Below are 12332 nucleotides of genomic sequence, written 5' to 3'. Positions count from 1 at the left end.
CTCACTGAGAGACCAATTAGCCATTCGTTTTTAAAAAAATATCAGAATTTACAGGTAGACTCTGGCAATTTTACATTTTTAAAAAAAATCAACGAGGTTCATTACACCAGTTAAGTAAACAGTGAATAGTTTTCATCCTATTTTGAGCTCTGTACTTAATATGTAAAACATGCTTAATGTTTTAAAACATTATAAACAAAACATTCTTGAGGTGCATAGATTTAAAAATACAATATGTTTAAGTGTGAACTTTAATCAGAACTTGGTATTAGTGTTTTGTTTTGGTGGTATCACCTCATTTCAAAGCTACATAGTAATAATATTGATTATCTAGACTAGTTAAATCATATAACCATCAGTCTGCTTATTCGACCTATCTCTCTGTTGTGAGGTGCCCATATAGGGACACATTTGTGACTGGGATAGCTATGTCTTCTGAATACAATATCCATTTCCATTTTGAGGTGATTGTAGGTCAGTATTACAAAGTATCAATTCACAAATGTATAAACTATGTCTGGGATTGGATTCTAAAGAAAGGAGTTTGGATCCTGTAAGCTTTTATTGAATTCTGTACAACTGCTTTCATATTTATAATACCTATAATCCTTTCAGCAGAAATTGTTAGTGACTTTAAAGATAGAATTATAGGGAGCTCCAAAATGAAGGAAATGCATTATGTCTACAACAGAATTTCCAGAGTGCACATGCCCCCATATTCCACTGGAAGGTAAATGTCAGGTTGTCAGCACTCTTTCAGTTATTTCTAAATCCATCACTGGAGAAAACAATGTTTGCACTAACAGGCATTTCCCCTGCAATAAAACTGATGGAACATTGGGTGTACCTGAAGCCCAATTTATTTTAAAAAAACTCAGTGTTGTGCTCTAGCTTCAGTCCTTTGTTTTTGCCCTGATGTGACAAGGCATATAAAATCCTGACACAATTTTGACTGTCAGTTTTCTATGATTATAGCAAATTTTGATGATATCTTGATGACTATACATTAAAAGTATTATATAGGTTAATTATTATTTGCTAAGAGTTGTGAAAGTGAATTGCATACTAAAAGCATGTATAGGAACCACTTTTATGAATTTGCTTCAATAATTTAACTTTTCCTGTAAGATACCAAATGGCTAGAACTTGCAGGAAAATGCAGGCATTTCTCAGCACAAATACAGAATTCCTGATGTTAGCAGCCATTGGTTGCTGTGATTTTGCAACGTTAGATCCACAGAGAATCCAACAGTGGAGCCTGAATTTGCTGCAATTCTCCTGCACTTACAACAGGGAATCTGCGTAAATGTCTGCGAGGTTTAACAGTGAGTGCATTCATTTCAATGGAGAAGATTGGCTGCAAGAAACAAGGGTAAGCATTAAAAACATTAAAAAACTGCATTGCTGGGAATCTGAAATAGAATAGAAAATGCTGAAAACACTCAACAGGGCAGGTGATGTACATGGAAAGGGAACAGAGTTAATTTTTCATATCAAGGACCTTTCATTAAGGTGTCTGTCTGAATGAGGCATTTAGACAGACACTTAAATAGGCAAGACATAGGAGGATATGGTCCTAATGCAGGCGGATGGGATTTGTGTAGATGGGCAAAAAGTTCAATGTGGTGGACTAAAGGGCCCATTTCTGTGCTGTACAACTCTGTAAGATACTATCTGGAGTTCGGACATCAACGTCTAGGGCACTGAGGGCAAGAGATGCCATTGTTTGGTTGGATGAGGGTAGGGGGAAGTAACTAGGCCATGGACCAGTGGTGGAAAGGAATTGAGGTTGAGGAAACAATTGCTGGGAGGTAGTATTGAGGGCCTGATTGGCGATCTGAACAACACTGGCAGCAAAGAGGGATGAGGTGGAAGAAAGGGAAAAGTGGAAGTGAATGCAAAGAAAAAATTATGAAGCAGGACATGCTAGAAAGATTTTTGACATTTTGGACATGCCCTGGACTAGGTAAGTCTTATCACCTTTAAGTAACACACAAACAGGATTCAATTTTCTTTCCTTGTTGATTGGCCTATGGCATTTGTGGATCTTGGATATGTAAATGAATAGTGAAAGAGTGATATTAAAACATGTTCCATGATGTATTGGCCTCCACATATACAAAGAACCTAGAAAAAATCATTGAGATCTGCACATTAAAGGGCCTAATTGTATTTAGCAATTGGATTCTGTGTTAAATTCCTGCATGCAGTACACAAGAATATTCCTCCTTGCTGTAATGCTGTTACAGCGCCAGTGACCTGGGTTCAATTCCAGCTACTGTCTGTAAGGTGTTTGTACATTCTCCCCGTGGATGCATGGGTTTTCTCCGGGTGCTCCGGTTTTCTCCCACATTCCAAAGATGTACGGGTTAGGAAGTTGTGGGCATGCTATGTTGGCACCGGAAGCGTGGCGACACTTGTGGGCTGTCTCCAGAACATTCTACGCAAAAATGCATTTCACTTTCTGTTTCGATGTACATGTGCCTAAAAAAGAAATCTTATCTTAGGAGCACCTCAAGGCTGTGTGCTTAGCCCCTGCTCTACTGTCTGTATACATAGACTGCGTGACTAAGTACAGCTCCAGTGCCATATACAAATTCACTGATGATACTAGTGTTGTTGGACAAATCACAGGTGGCGATGAGTCAGCTTACTGGAGCGAGATAGGACACCTGGTTGAGTGGTGCCACAACAACAACTTCTCGCTCAACGTCAGAGCTGGTTGTTGACTTCAGGAGGGGGAAAGAGGGCAAATGTGTGCTAGTCTACATTGGGGGAATTGGTGGTGGAGAGAGCTTTAAATTCCTGGGCATTAAGATATCAGATGACCTCTCCTATCAGATGACCTCTCCTGGGCCCAGCACATAGATGCAATCATATGGAAGGCGTGCCAGCGTCTCTACTTTCTTAGCAGGTTAAGGAGGTTTGGCTTGTCATCGAGCACTCTAACAAACTTCGACACATGAACTATTGAAAGTATCTTGACTGGTTGCATCACGTTCTGGTACAGCAATTCGAATGTGCAGGAGCATAGGAAGTTGCAGAGAGTAGTGGACTCTGCCCAATACATCACAGGTGCACCTCTCCCACCATTGGTAGTATCTACAGGAGGTGCTGCCTCAAGAAGGCAACATCCATCATCAAAGATCCTCACCATCCGGGCCATGTCATCTTTTCACAGCTATCATCAGGCAGGAGGTACAGAAGCCTGAAGTCCCACACCACCAGGTTCAAGAACAGCTACTTCAACCATTCGGTTCTTGAACCACCTGGCAAATCCCTAATCACTACAGTTTAGCAACGTTATGCCACTTTGCACTAAAATGGGCTTTGTTTTTTTTTGTTCTAATTGTGTTCTTTATTGTATAATTTATGTTTAATTTATGTTTTTCTTATGAATGCTCCTTATTGGATGCTATGTGCCTGTGATGCTGCTGCAAGTTTTTCATTGCACCTGTGCATACATGTACTTGTGCATATGACAATAAACTCGACTTTGTGAGATGAAAAACCTCATGGCCAATAGTCCTCCACTAATGTAACTAAATCAGGATCATGACTCAGCTAGCTGACAAAGGTATGCTTCCTGCTTTGTGAATGGGGCTGGCTTAGACACCCTGGCCCTAGTCATTGTGGGCCTCACTGGAATTGACCTATCAATTTACCTGCACAGTTCCTGCTGCAAGGGTCGCATCAGGTAAGTCCAAATTTGCAAGGTCCATGGAGAATGCAGTCAGTTTGCTTTTGTTTACAAACTCTGCCCATAAATCTTTAATGAAAAAATTATAGACCGGAACTACTTACTTGTTCCCCTTGAACACAAAAGGCTATTTGTCTAGTCATCAAAGATCTCTCACAATCTTTCTCTCATTCACTCACTAAGGTGATAGAAGATAGCCAACTTTTTGAACTAACACAGGTACTTTATCTATTAAAGAATGCGCATCACGCAAAGCAGCAGTTCTTTACTGTGTGCCTGCTGCCACACAGGCAGGCAATTTTTCCCTGGGGCCAAATAATGGACATCTGATTCATTCAGTTTTTGAGCTGACATATAACAATCCTTTTTTCTGTTCCTTGATCTTAGTTTGAAACAAAGAGCTTGTCAGCAATTACCTTACCCACTCTAAATTTTAAATACTTTATATCTCACATCTACTGACTTGTGAAATTAAAATATTAACATAAGTTTACAATGATGGAAATTCTCAGGATACATCTACTTTTTTTGCAATCACAGAAGGTATCCATGGAAGAGAAATCTGTCTTTGGTTGCCGTCGCTCAGTGCTTGAGCGTGTATCAGCCACCAGTTGTACTCAATTGGAATCGAATGTATGGACAGGTAGTACTTTCCATAACAGAAATGTTTTGTGCTAGTGCATGAAAATTACATTTTTACACTTTGGTTGTGTGTCTAGCAATTGGGTCCCAACTTTGTATCCCTGCAATGTTCCTACATTTCTTCCTCTCCTCCTTTAGTATGCTCTTTAAAAATTATTAATGAAACATTTAGTTATTTATCTTAATGTGATATTCACTTGATGTTGAGATGGTGACTGGAACTTAATTTAGATGAATGACAATGAGCTAATGGGCTAATGAAACTATTTGATGATGCAGGGAATGTATCTCAAACATTCTTTTCAAAACACAGCCTCTACATGGAGATAAACATTGCATCAATTGGTTTGTTGGCAATTTTAAACATAGCAAATCCTCCTAATCATCATCAAATTGATGGAAGGAGTCATCAATAGTACTACTAAGCAGGAAATCCTGGAGCAATATCCTAAAGTTATGTGGACTGTCCTTCATATCCACAATCTTTCTTTCTGCTAACTCCAGCCACTAGAGAGATCTCTTTCATTATTCACTGGTGTTCAGTTGTGGTTTACCAGCATCTTTTAGCACCAGATCTTATTGAAATGCAGAGAACTAGATTATAGAAGGAGAATTTTTTTTAAGAAGTATCACTGGATGGCATCTTTATCAACAGTAAACTCAGTTTAAGAAAGGCTAAGCCCATCTATCACAATTGCACCAAAGTTAACATAAAAAAAACTAAGAGAAAATCCCATCAGCAAGAAGTGAGCAGGGGAGAAAAAAAATCCTGTTCATTTGCAGAAAAGATCAAATTTCATTTTCAAGGAGCAGATTAACTGACCAATTTTCCAGCCAACACAGTGTAATATCAATTTAATTTACTATATATGAAGTTGATCTGTATGACTGGTTGTTAGAACAGCCGAACAGAGCAATTCAGATATGTCACATAAATCAATCCCAATCTTTTGATTTGCTTTCCCTGGTATTTATCGCCTTTCTCACATTAAAATAGTTGCTTGGCTATATGGGGAAGGGTTCAATTGTAAATGGTAACCTGTTGCGGCCTGCAAGCCTCATTACTCCACTTCACGATTAATAAGGTCTCATATGGGCAGAAAATGAGTTATGAATGTGCAAAACCACAGCAACTTCTTCGAGTGTTTAAATGAAAATGAAAGAAAGTCATAGTGGAAGTGTTCGAACACTACAGCACAGTACAGGCCCTTCGGCCCACAATGTTGTGCCGACATTTTATCCTGCTCTAGGTCTATCTAATCCTTCCCTCCCACATAGCCCCCTATTTTTCTATCATTCATGTGTCTATCTAAGAGTCTCTTACATATCCCTAATATATCTGCCCCCACAACCTCTGCAGGCAGTGCGTTCCATGCACCCACCACTCTCTGTGTAAAAAAAAAACTTACCCCTGACATGCGCCTTATACCTTCCTCCAATCACCTTAAAATTATGTCCCCTCATTGTGGCACTGGGAAAAAGTCTCTGACTGTCCACTCAAAATCTATGCCTCTTATCATCTTGTACACCTCTATCAAATCACCTCTCATCCTCCTTCTTTCCAAAGAGAAAAGCCCTAGTTCACTCAACCTATCCTCATAAGACATGCTCTCCAATCCAGGCAGCATCCTGATAAATCTCCCCTGCACCCTCTCTAAAGCTTCCACATCCTTCCTATAATGAGGCGACCAGAACTGAACACAATACTCCGGTCTGACCAGAGTTCTATAGAGCTGCAACATCACCTCACGGCTATTGTACTCAATACCCTGACTAATGAAGGCCAACACTCCATACGCCTTCTTAACAACCCTATCGACCTGCGTGGCAACCTTAAGGGATCTATGGATGTAGACCCCAAGATCCCTCTTTAATACCCCTAGGATAAATAAGCAGCAATCATAAATGAGTAGTTTTAGGAAACATAACTTTTCCTAACCAAATTATAAACAAGATAGTTAACAGAAAGATCAATATTTTACAGCATTAATTAATGCATTTTCGAGTTTCAAGCTTAATATGATGAGGGAGCTGGATTCAATTATTTAAATATTAGGAGCCACAGAATTACACTGGCAACCTGGACTTCAGATAAAAACTGGTTAACGTGGCCCTCCATTGCTATTCGTAACAAAACCAGTCACAGCAGCTTCAGCACAAATACATGTGGAGACTGAGTGCAAATTAAACAATTAATGAATGGTCATTTTGATAGTTTTGATCAGAATGGCTGGTGCAGGGAAACTTCAAGAGGCTACCTTTACTGAATCAATATGACACATTACTAAGTTAGCATAGTGAAAAATCTTAATCTTAAAAACCTCAGTATTTCATGTGATCACAGGAATTCCTTGGTTCCACCCATTGCCTTCCCACTTCTTTTGCTGCCAAGACTAACTTGCTTCTCTCATTCTCTGTTGTGATGAAGGCTTCCAGCCTTAAATGTTAACTGCTTCTCTTTCCACAGATGCAGTCTGAACTGCTGACTTTTTCTAGCATTTTCTATTTTTATAACATAAAAGAAACTTTAGTCTACATTAGGCCCTGGTTTGTGATGAGTTTTCTTTGATGGTGTGGTAAGTAATTCACCTTTAGTTGCTGGCAGTTAATGCATGTCCAAATGTCAACCACTCCCAACCTCCATAGTTTCATTGAATTTAACAAATGCATTAAATACTTAGGACTAAAAATTCTTTGCCCTAATAAATGTCACCAAAACTATCCTAATGTTTAACAAATGCAGCTTTGTTTCTATTCTCTGTTGCTATCCTTGGTCATTTGCAGTGTGGAATGGCCAATATTGGCAACAGGTCCACATTGCTGAAAGGCAGAATAGATCCCATCTTTTGACTCTCCGTTCCCTCTGTTCTAGTCCAAACACAAACTTTATTTAGAGAGAGGTACAACTAAGAAATAGCAGTTCTCATTAAATAGAACTAGCAAAGTGCAGACAGCACTAAGGATAAACTGTATCCTCTTGTATGGGAATTACTGTGTTAACAGTATATGGGTACATTACTTCCTGAAGCAAGCCCTTGCAAATCTTCACACTGCCCTTGAATTCCCAAGCATAGAAAATTTTGTAAGATGTTGACAGATTTAAGAAGTGAATGATCATATCTTTTCACTGTTTCAATCTACACTTGTCTCATAAGTTTCAATCTCTCATTTTACCTCAAAACAAAAACCAGCACTATTTTTAATATGATATTTGCATATATTTAGTGCTTCAAAGTTAAAAGCAGTCCTGTAAATGAACTATCATTCCACACCATTTTCATTTTCAAATCGGGGTACTGATATTTTTAACAAAAACTTTATCAATTGCTTAAAAATTTGAGATGTCATGCAAAAATAATGTAATTGTGAATCAGCCACACATCAAACTATTTAAGGACAATATCAACGCAATGTGCATAATCAAATATCAAACTCTGTCAGTAAAACAACAGGTCCTTTAAAGGCAGAAGAGGCTGTGGTCATGAAACTTAAAACAATTATTTGTGGGTTTGGCTTCGATGATTTATATTTTTATTCAATCTCAGACCCATGAAACAGATAATACGGTACAGGACCTTTGGCCCATGATGTTGTGCCGACCTTTAAACCTACTCTAAGGTCAACCTAACCATTCCTCCCCACATACCCCTCCATTTTTCTATCATCCATGTGACTATCTAAGAGTGTCTTAAATGTCCCTCATGTATCTGCTTCTTCCAGCACCCTGGCAGGGTGTTCGATGCACCCACCACTCTCTGTGTTAAAAAACTTACCTCTGATATCCCCCCTGTACTTTCCTTTAGTCACCTTAAAATTATGCCCCCTCATGTTAGCCATTTTCGCCCTGGGAAAAAGTCTCTGGCTGTCCACTCAATCTATGCCTCTTATCATCTTGTACACCTCTATCAAGTCACTTCTCATCCTCCTCCGCTCCAAAGAGAAAAGCCCTAGTTGGCTCAACCTACCCTCAAGACATGCTCTTTAATCCAGGTACCATCCTGGTAAGTCTCCTCTGCACCCTCCCTAAAGCTTCCACATGCTTCCTATAATGAGGTGACCAGAACTGAACACAATACTCCAAGTGTGGTCTAACCAGGGTTTTACTGAGCTGCAACATTACCTCGTGGCTCTTGAACTCAATCCCCTGACTAATGAAGGCAAACACGCCAAACGCCTTTTTAATAACCCTATCAACTTGCGTGGCAACTTTGAGGAATCTATGGGCTTGAACCCAAGATCCCTCTGTTCCTCCACTGCTAGGAATCCTGCCATTAACTCTGTATTCTGCCTTCAAATTCGACCTTCCAAAGTGAATCACTTCACAATTTTCCAGGTTGAACTCCATCTGCCACTTCTCAGCCCAACTCTGCATCCTATCAATATCCCTCAATGACCTTTTAAACTATCCACAACAACACCAACTTTCGGGTCATCTGCAGACATACTAACCCACCCTTCCACTTCCTCATCCAAGTCACTAATAAAAATCACAAAGAGCAGGGGTTCCAGAACAATTCCTTGTGGAACACCACTGTTTACCAACTTCCAGACAGAATACGCTACATTTTCAACCATCCTCTACCTCTATGGGCAAGCCAATTCTGAATCCACACAGCCAAGTTTCCCTGGATCTCATGCTTCCCGACCTTCTGAATGAGCCATCATGGGAAACCTTATCAAATGCCTTACTGAAGTCCATATACACCACATCCACTGCTCTACCCTCATCAATGTGTTTTGTCACACCCTCAAAGAGTTCAATCAGGCTCGTGAGGCATGACCTGCCCTTCACAAAGCCATGCTAACGGTCCCTAATCAGATGATGCTTCTCCAAATGCTCATAAATCCTGTCCCTAAGAGTCGTTTCCAATAATTTGCCCACCACTGAAGTAAGATTCACTGGTCTATGATTCCTAGAGTTTTCCTTACTCCCTTTTTTGAACAAAGGAATAACATTTGCCACCCTTCAGTCATCTGATACTACTCCTGTGGCCAGTGAGGATGCAAAGATCATCACCAAGGGCTCAGAAATCTCATCCCTCACTTCCCATAGTATTGTGGGATATATCCCGTATAGCCCTGGGTACTTATCTATCCTAATGTTTTTCAAGAGTTCCAGCACATCCTCCTTCTTAACAGTGACATGTTCTAGCTTATCAGCCTATTTTACGCTGTCCTCACAAACATCAAGGTCTCTCAAGTGAATACTGAAGCAACGGATTCATTAAGGACCTCCCCTCCCTCCTCCTCCATCCCTAATCGGTCCTACTTTCACTCTTGTCAACCTTCTGTTCTTCACATACGAGTAGAACACCTTGAGGTTTTCCTTAATCCTACTTGCCAAGGCCTTCTCATGCCCCCTTCTAGCTCTGCTAAGTCCATTCTTAAGCTCCTTTCTGGTTACCTTCTAACTCTCTAGAGCCCTGTCTGATCCTTGCTTCCTGAACCTTAAGTAAGCTTCTTTCTTCCTCTTCACTAGATATTCCACATCTCTTGTCAACCATGGTTCCTTCACCCTACCCTCCCTTTCCTGCCTCAATGGGACAAACCTATCCAGAATCCCCTGCAAGTGATCTCTAAACAACCTCCACACTTCCATTGTTCATTTCCCTGAGTACATCTGCTCCCAAGTTCCCTCCTAATAGCATCATAATTCCCCCTCCCCCAATTAAATACTTTCCCATACCCTCTGCTCCTATCCCTCTCCAAGGTGAGGGTAAAGGTCAGGGAGTTGTGGTCACTGTCTCCAAAATGCTCACACACTGAGAGATCTGACACCTAACCAGGTTCATTGCCTATTACCAGATCCAGAATAGCCTCTCCTCTAGACAGCCTGTCTACATATTGTGTCAGGAATCCTTCCTGGACACACCTAACAAATTCTGCCCCACCCAAACCTTTTGCACCAAGGAGGTGCCAATCAATATGAGGAAAGTTGAAATCACCCATGACAACAACCCTGTTAGTTTTGCACCTTCCCAAAATCTGCCTCCCGATCTGTTCCTCAGTGTCTCTGTTGCTCTTTTGGGGGGAAGGGGGTGTGGTGTATAGAAGCAATAGAGTGATTGCTCCCTTCCTGTTTCTGACCTCTACCCACACTGACTCAGTGGATGATCCCTCCAGGACGTCTTTCCTTTCTGCAGCTCTGACACTGTGCCTGATCAGAAAAGCCACTTCTCCACCTCTTTTACCCCCCTCCCTGTCCCTTTTGAAACATCTAAACCCTGGAACATCCAGCAGCCATTCCTGCCCTTGTGACAGCCAAGTCTCTGTAATGGCCACAACATCATAGTTCCATGTAATGACCCATGCTCTAAGTTCATCACCCTTGTTCCTGATTCTTCTTGCATTAAAATAGACACACTTCAGCCCATCCAACTGACTGCAATTTTGTCCAATCAAATGCCTATCTTTCCTCACAGTCTCTCTACACACTGTATCAACCTGTACACCAACTGCCCCATCCTCTGACCTATCACTCGGGTTCCTATCTCCCACCAAACCAGTTTAAGCCCTCCACAACAGCTCTAGTAAACCTGCCCGCAAGGATATTGGTCCCCCTTCTAGTTCAGGTGTAACCCATCCCTTTAGTACAGTTCATATCTTCCCCAGAAGAGATCCCAATGATCCACAAGTCTGAAACCCTGCTCCCTGAACCAATTTCTCAGCCACATCAACCTATTCTTACCCTCACCAGCACATGGCACAGGCAGCAATCCAGAGATTACTACCCTTGAGGTCCTGCTTTTCAGCTTCCTACCTAGTTCCCCATATTCACATTTCAGGACCTCATCCTTTTTCCTATCTACGTCGTTGGTACCAATGTGTACCACAACTTCTGGCCTGCTTACCCTCCTGCTTTAGAATGCTGTGGACCCGATCTGAGACGTCCCTGACCCTGGCACCTGGGAGGCAACATACCATCTGGGAGTCTCTTTCACGTCCACAGAATCTCCCGTCTGCTCCCCTAACTTTGGAGTCCCCTATCACTATTGCTCTCCTCTTCTCCCCCTTTCCCTTCTGAGCCACAGAGCCAGACTCAGTGCCAGTGAACTGACTGCTGCGGCTTTCCCCTGGTCGGTCGATCCCCCCAACATTATCCAATGTGTTATACCTGTTACTGAGGGGAACGGCCACAGGGGTACTATGCACTATCTGCCTATTCCCTTCTCCTGACAATCACCCAGCTACCGGCCTTCTGCAGCTTAGGTGTAGCTACCTCCCTGTAGCTTTTATCTATCGCCTCCTCATTCTCCCGTAGGAGCTACAGGTCATCCAGCTGCAACTCCAGTTCCTTAACACAGTCTGCAAGGAGCTGCAGCTGGATGCACCTCTTGCAGATGCAGTTATCAGGGAGATTTGAGATCTTGAGAACCATAATGAAACTTCATGTGAAGGCTACAACTGTGCTACAAATCAACAATACACCTTCCAAGGAGCCCTGCTAGGTATCGCTAACATCACATTTACTAAAATTAAATGTTACAGCAATCATTAGTACTGTAGAAATAGAGAGACATATAATTCCTTAAATTCAACCTCTGGTAATTTATAGACCACTAAAATGAAAGCACAAATGTATTTGTTATTATTGCAAAGTGTCATTGGAAGGAAAATATAAGGGAAAAGGAGATTTGAATTAATTTAGATGCTTTCCCCGTTTTGTTATTTTCTTTCTTGTTCTGATATCTCGTTAATTTTTTTTAATCTTTTGGATTTATCTTGGTTGATTGGCCCAAGAGTACTTTGTGAATGCAAACTAGTCTTGTACCTAATAAATTGATTCCAAATGAACAGTGCATCCCCAGAAGCTATCCTAAAAATTGCTAGAAAAAAAATACTGCATTCATAGAATTAGTGAATAAATACAGACTGAAGTGATGTCATTATCAAGCATTTGGTCTGTCAGGAAAGATTAATACACTGCCAAGAAAAAAAACCTACTTTTGAATTATCAGTATTTATCGTCAAGCACTTGTCTTTACCTGCA

The 12332-nt window shown here is 41.0% G+C and overlaps 1 protein-coding gene across 16 annotated transcripts in view; it reads right to left on the bottom strand.

Annotated features, from left to right (window-relative positions):
• Window positions 1-12332, bottom strand: part of nrxn1a (neurexin 1a) — a 1334105-nt gene that overhangs the window by 21219 nt on the left and 1300554 nt on the right. The gene's annotated exons all lie outside the window — the stretch shown is intronic.

Source organism: Pristis pectinata, chromosome 3 (assembly GCF_009764475.1).
Source record: "Pristis pectinata isolate sPriPec2 chromosome 3, sPriPec2.1.pri, whole genome shotgun sequence".
In the NCBI taxonomy this organism is placed as follows: Eukaryota; Metazoa; Chordata; class Chondrichthyes; order Rhinopristiformes; family Pristidae; genus Pristis; species Pristis pectinata.
Note: the sequence above shows the minus strand (reverse complement) of the source record. Positions and strands in the feature narration are given on the sequence as shown.